The sequence below is a fragment of the Schistocerca nitens genome, chromosome 4 (genome assembly GCF_023898315.1).
Source record: "Schistocerca nitens isolate TAMUIC-IGC-003100 chromosome 4, iqSchNite1.1, whole genome shotgun sequence".
In the NCBI taxonomy this organism is placed as follows: Eukaryota; Metazoa; Arthropoda; class Insecta; order Orthoptera; family Acrididae; genus Schistocerca; species Schistocerca nitens.
In genome coordinates, this window is record NC_064617.1 from 590,196,369 (window position 1) to 590,202,862 (window position 6,494).

At 42.3% G+C, this 6,494-nt stretch overlaps 1 non-coding gene across 1 annotated transcript; it reads left to right on the forward strand.

The window, feature by feature from the left end:
• The first annotated feature begins 328 nt into the window (after nt 1-328).
• LOC126254800 (U6 spliceosomal RNA) lies at nt 329-436 on the forward strand. Its single transcript, XR_007546436.1, has one exon. It is a non-coding gene; the product is annotated as a U6 spliceosomal RNA (small nuclear RNA).
• The last annotated feature ends 6,058 nt before the right edge of the window (nt 437-6,494 follow it).

Below are 6,494 nucleotides of genomic sequence, written 5' to 3' on the forward strand. Positions count from 1 at the left end.
GCAGCTAATGGTATTGATTTAATTGTAATTTCATTCTAGAGAGATGCAGGGTCACCAATGTCATCTGTTCTTTCAGACATGTCCGAAAGAACAGATGCCATATCTTTAAGACTAACTAGCTGATTACCTTCTACAGTGCAGATGCACACGAATTACCTGAAATATTACCGGACTACGTGGACTTTTTACCACGAATAATGAGTGTAGTGGCAGGGGCACTACAAATGTAGTGTGCGGACTATAAGTTGAGAATGTGGGTCTCACGGGGAGCGTGCCAGCGATAAATTCCTGCAGTCGCAAAATGCTCTGCGCCCTTGGTGGCTCAGATGTACTCGCTTCGGCGGTACATATACTAAAAATTGGAACCATAGAGAGAAGATTAGCATGGCCCCTGCGCAAGGATGACGCGCAAAATCGTGAAGCGTTCGAGTTCCGTTCCAGCTGCGCTAGCGAGTGGCCGCTGTTAGTTGCTGCGCTGCGCTACCGTGGTTACATCGCTGTAAATGTGCTTCGCCGAGTGCTGTCCGTCCGTTAATCTCTGTAGTCGTTCCTGTTCCTTGTGATGTGGTCGCTCTTTCTGGTCGTGTCGCTGCTAATTGGAATTTCGGTTGCTTAACCGAAATTGCGTCGCTGGATTAACCATGGCTACAAATCTCAGGATGAATACTCTGGTATTTACTTTTGACAAGGAATCCCGTCCTGTTCAGCCAACATCCCTGAAAATAGATGACAGGATTACACAGGTAATTGGTCTCAATTCTGAAACAGTCCATATCTGGCAAAATACTGTGTTTTTGTCAAGTTTATCAGTGCTGAGAATGTTGATAAAATGTTACGAAAGTGGGGCAATGGAGTAGATTTTGTGCAAAGAAATGGTTATAAAAGTAAGGTCCCCATCTATAGAGCGGACATTGATTACAAAACCGTTCGTGTCTTGAATCTTCCCATTGAAATTGAAAATGATAAGATTAAGGAAGTTCTTTCAAACTGCGGGGACGTTACATCAATTGCGAATGAAAGATGGTCGCCTCCCTTTAAACTCTAGTGTTTCAACGGGGTCCGCTGTTTGTGGGTATAAGGCACAAATTGTTTATACAGATCAGGAAGCTCCATGTCATATATGTAACGAAACCGGCTACATCAGACAGGAATGTCCGCGCCGAACGGTTGTTCTTAAAAGTAATTTGATACAGCGTCAGAACCTTACCCTACATGATCTGTTACCAAAGAATAGCCCGGATCAGTTGGTTGAGGATGTTAACACAGCGGACCAAGCTGATGTCTGCCTTCAAGATAACAGTCAATTTCCCCCGTTAACAACAACGGGAACCCCTGCTACCACTATTCGTGAAACTGAAATGCAACCAAAAAAACGACCTTTGGAGACAACTGATCGTTTTTCAGAGGACGAGCTGTCAGCTGGCCGAAGTGGCCGTGCGGTTAAAGGCGCTGCAGTCTGGAACCGCAAGACCGCTACGGTCGCAGGTTCGAATCCTGCCTCGGGCATGGATGTTTGTGATGTCCTTAGGTTAGTTAGGTTTAACTAGTTCTAAGTTCTAGGGGACTAATGACCTCAGCAGTTGAGTCACATAGTGCTCCGAGCCATTTGAACCACGAGCTGTCCTTTCCCTTCCCTCACTTCGCAGGCAAAAACAGTGCGACGAGGAAGCAGAGGAACCGGAAGGCAAAATTCGAATGGAAACTGATGAACAGAAAGATAATACACATACGATACCAGAAAATGAAGGGGGTGTAATCAGCATTAATTTGCCAGAAACGACAGGTGCAATAGCTGATTACAAAGATCAACACCTATCTGTTAATAAACAAATTCAGGGAGAGGTTGCAAAACAGCAGTCTCCATTTGATCAGAATGTAAGTGAAAGTAATAAAGAACGAGGAAATGGTGGCCAAATTGAAATCACGGTCAACACCTCAGGGCAGGCGCAGCAACCGAAATTGCGAAAGCGTCTGCTGCTGCTCCCGATAAGCCGCGAAGTAAAATACCGACGCAACCAAATGATAATGTAGCTCGTAACCAAGGGAAGCGAAAATCTGGTAGGGGCGACCAAAGCCCGAAGAATGTTCGGTCCGAAACGGTCCTACACGAATCACTGAAGGATAAATAAGAAAGTTTTCCAGGAAATCAGTCTGCTTGCGGTACAAGAGAAGGCATCAGAAGTAGAAAAAAACGGGACAGTAACTAATAAACTGATTGAAGTGATATTCCATGTTCAACCTTCCGAGAAAACTGTTACAGCTTCACTGAACCCTGAACCACAGGAAACTAAATTAGTTCATCAAAGCAACTACATGGTGACAGCGCAATGACGCCATCTTATTTTGTCACCACTATAAACAAAAATAAAATTACGTACGGTTTGAAATTATCGGCCTTTAAGGAATTTTTGTACGAATCCGGGACTGATATTGCCCTGTTACAAGAAGTTCCAATTTCGAATTTAGTAATTCCCGGTTTTATCAGTTACATAAATGTGTCTCCCGAAACAAGTGTTGGAACAGCTGTTTTGGTGAGGGAAGGGATTACAGTAAGCGAGGTGGAACGACTGGAATCCGGAAGGGGAATAGGTCTAAATATCTATGATGTGACTATCATCAACTTGTACGCCCCTTCAGGAAGTTCTCGCCGAGCTGACAGGGCACGTTTCTTCAAAGAAGACCTGATATACCTGTTAAGGTAAACTCCAAGACAGTTCTTACTTGGAGGTGATTTTAATTGTGTTTTAAGTCGAAAAGATCAGTTACCTAATTTTAATTTCTCAAGTGAACTTAAACAACTAGTTACTGGTTTAGAATTAAAGAATATATGGAAAATCAAATATCCCTCCATTGTTGAGTTCACTTATGTCACGGTAACATCACATAGCAGAACTGATAGATTATACATTTCTAAAAATCTTGAAACTTGCGTGACAAAAGTAGAAACCGTTCCTACGTACATTTCAGACCATTCAAGTGTCTTAGCTTGCATAAATCTAACAAGACACCTGGTTCGCCGATTCAAGAATCAGTGGAATTTGAACAGTTCCATGTCATTGAATCATGATTTAGAAGACCTGATTAAAGAAACGTGGGCAATATGATAGCGTGCTCGTAGCAGATATGCCACTGCTATCGACTGGTGGGTTAAAATGGCAAAGCCAAAGTTGAGGAGGTTTCTCATTCAGTACAGTGCCCAGAGCGCAAGAGAAATGAAATGCATTATAGAATATTAGTATTCCGTTTTGAGAGATCTATATGATCAAGTCTCAACAGGTTCCTCACTTCGGATAGCAGACATCAAAAAAGTCAAAGCCAAGTTACTTAATATCAAGAGACGTCAAATGGTTGAAAATAAAATCGATGGCAATTTCGGTGTCAGAAGATGAAACGGGAGAAGACTTTCATTCATGAAATTCGAGCTAAACACGGTACGATTCACAGAACCCAACAGGGTATCACGGACGAGATTCATCGCTATTATTGCAAGCTATATTCTGCACATGTAGTGATGCTTCTTTGGAAGAATTCCTTGACATCCTAGCCCCACAGCTGACAGATGATGACAACGAAAATTTTCTCGAGGTTTTCAGTGAAGAAGAAGTGTATGAGGCTCTGTGTGCCTCACCATCAGAAAAATCCCCAGGACCGAATGGTGTGCCAGCTGATTTCTTCATCCGTTAATGGCCAATAGTAGGTGCGAAAATCACTGACATTGTAAATGAGGTTATTCTATTTAGGGTAAAATGATTCCGGCTGAGATTAAGGACAGTAAAATTGTTCTGGTGCCAAAAAATAATGGAAACAAAGATTTAAATAATTTTCGTCCAATTTCACTGCTGAATTCTGATTATAAATTAATAGCTAGAATAGTAAACAAGAGAATTTCATGCCTTGCAGATAAAATTATTAGTCAACATCAGAACTGCGCGCAAGGCAGAACCATTTTTCAAAATCTAGGAGAATTCAGGGATATCATTGCAATAACTTCTCTAACAAACATAAAGTGTGCTTTTTTTTTAGATTTTCATAAAGCGTTCGATGTAGTAAATCATGAATATGTTCTACAAACATTGAAGAAAATAGGTTTCAACGATAGGGTCATACAAATGATTAAGAACATAGCAACTGGAATAAAAGCTAAAATGGAGGTAAATTGTCAACAGTCCAGACTGATGCAAGTACAACGAGGTGTTCCTCAAGCAAGTCCTCTGCCCATGTCGTTCTTCGCCATTTTGCTGGAACCTTTCCTCCGACATGTTCATGCTAGATTAAAAGGCTTAACATTATCAGGAAATAAAACAGTTATAAGAGCCTATGCTGACGATATAGGGGTCATTATAAGGAATAATGACGAGGTAACCACGCTAGCAACAGAGAATGATTCGTACAGTATAGCATCTGGAGCCAATGCAAACGAAAAATAAGTAAGATGTTATCTCTCAGAGGTTTTGATAATATCAACGTCGAGTGGGCAGAAATTAGTCCGACAACATAAACCACTGGGGATCACCCTGACAGCATGCCCCATGACAATGACGGCTTTAAATTGGAAAGTTGCAGCAGATAAAGTGCAAGGAGCCATTGTAGAGAATTTAACTCGATATATGAACCAAGTTCAAAGAGCAAAGTATATCAACTCATGCATCCTTGCTAAAGCTTGTTATACTGCCCAGCTGTTTCTAATACCGCGAATGATTGCGAGGAGAATAGTGTCCAAAATCACCAACTTTTTGTGGAGAGGTGAAGTGTACAGAGTACCTGCTAAAGCAGCCACTTTAGATCCTAAAAATGGAGGACTAGTATTAACTGATATAACGGATAAAGCCTCTGCACTTTTTATCAAAAGGCAAGTTAATATAATAAGAGACTCGCGAGAAAGCATGACCAGCACACTTTTAGAGATCATTAAACTCCCAGAAGTCGTGCAATTTTGGCCGAGATCGGACCCACGTACGGAAGAACACCTGCAACACCTGAGGGAAGTCTTCCAACAAAATGGCTGCAGTAAAACACAGATTAACAGGGCGCTTAAAAGGAAGAAGGAAGCAGTGAGAACCCCAGAAGAAAATAATGAAGGAGAAGAAGAAGATAAACGACTCGCTTTCCTTCCGTACGTGGGTCCGCTCTCGGCCAAAATTGCACGACTTCTGGGAGAATACAAGATCAAAACCATTCTCCGACCGCCACCGAAGACGAGGGAGCTCCTAGGCTCTGCAAAAGACGTGCTGAACCTTAATACACCAGGTGTATACAGCATACCATGCGAATGTGGAAAGCAAGACATTGGGCTAACACAGCGCTGCATATCGAAACGCTGCAAAGAACATATCAGATGTGTGCGACTAGGCCACACAGAAAAATCAGCCATAGCAGAACACAGCATCAATGAAGAACACACCTTCAACTTCGAAAACACGAAGGTACTGTGCCGAGCATATGGCTTTTGGGAAAGCGTTATCAAAGAATCCATATAAATAAGGATTCACGAGAATCTGGTCAACAGAGACGACGGATACCAACTCAGCGCAGCATGGAACCCTGCGATAGCGGCAATCCGTCAGGAGCGGGCCGTCAATGTCCTCCGCCGCGGACGCAGACAGAATGCTTACACCGACAACCGAACGTGGCCGCCGGGGGCGCCCGCCATCCCCACCACCGCGCGCACGCCGCTGGTCCACCGCAGCCACCCGAGGTCTAGTGGAGGGGGCTGACCGCGCATATAACTAGCCCACTCTCCGCGAATCTCGACACTTCGCCAGAAGATGGGTAGTATGACACTTCCCGAAATGTCACGAGATATCATCGCTACCACCTGGCTGGAGACCCGAGAAACCTTCATCAATAGTTTACGCCGGGAAAGCCTACAGTCACATAACATTAGTTCTAATGTGCTCGCGTCTAACATTAAAACTTCATAGTATAAGACAGTTAACAACATAGTTAGCACCAATGAAAGACTGCACGCAATCGGACTCTGTGAAATAAATTTATGTCAACAACGCCATCTAGTTAAAATAATAATTCATAGATATACTTGCAGTGGTCATGGATCCGGGAGCAAATAGCTCTGATTACAAGAACATCCTCTAAGTATATATCGCTCTCATTGATACACAGGCCTGAAGCACGCTATTTCCCAGAAGCAAATAATAACGCTGTTTACTGGTTGCTGGGAAATGTTGTTTATTACGTCCTTAACAAATTAGGATCCGACAGCACCATAGAGTTCAAGATACACATACTGCGTGAATTCCACAAAATTTGAATGTATTCGAATCAGAAGAAAAAGTTCGGTAATATGTTAAAAATTGTATTTGAAAGAATGGCCATTGGTTAGTAATAAAAAGAAGACTGTGTTTACGGTGATGTATTGTAGTTACTTTAAGGATATTATTTAAAATTTACTGTACATTTTTAATGTGTGTTTCTTCTTCTTCAGAGAGTAGTTTTTGAAATTTATAAGATAACGTACAGAACTTAGGTGACAGTTA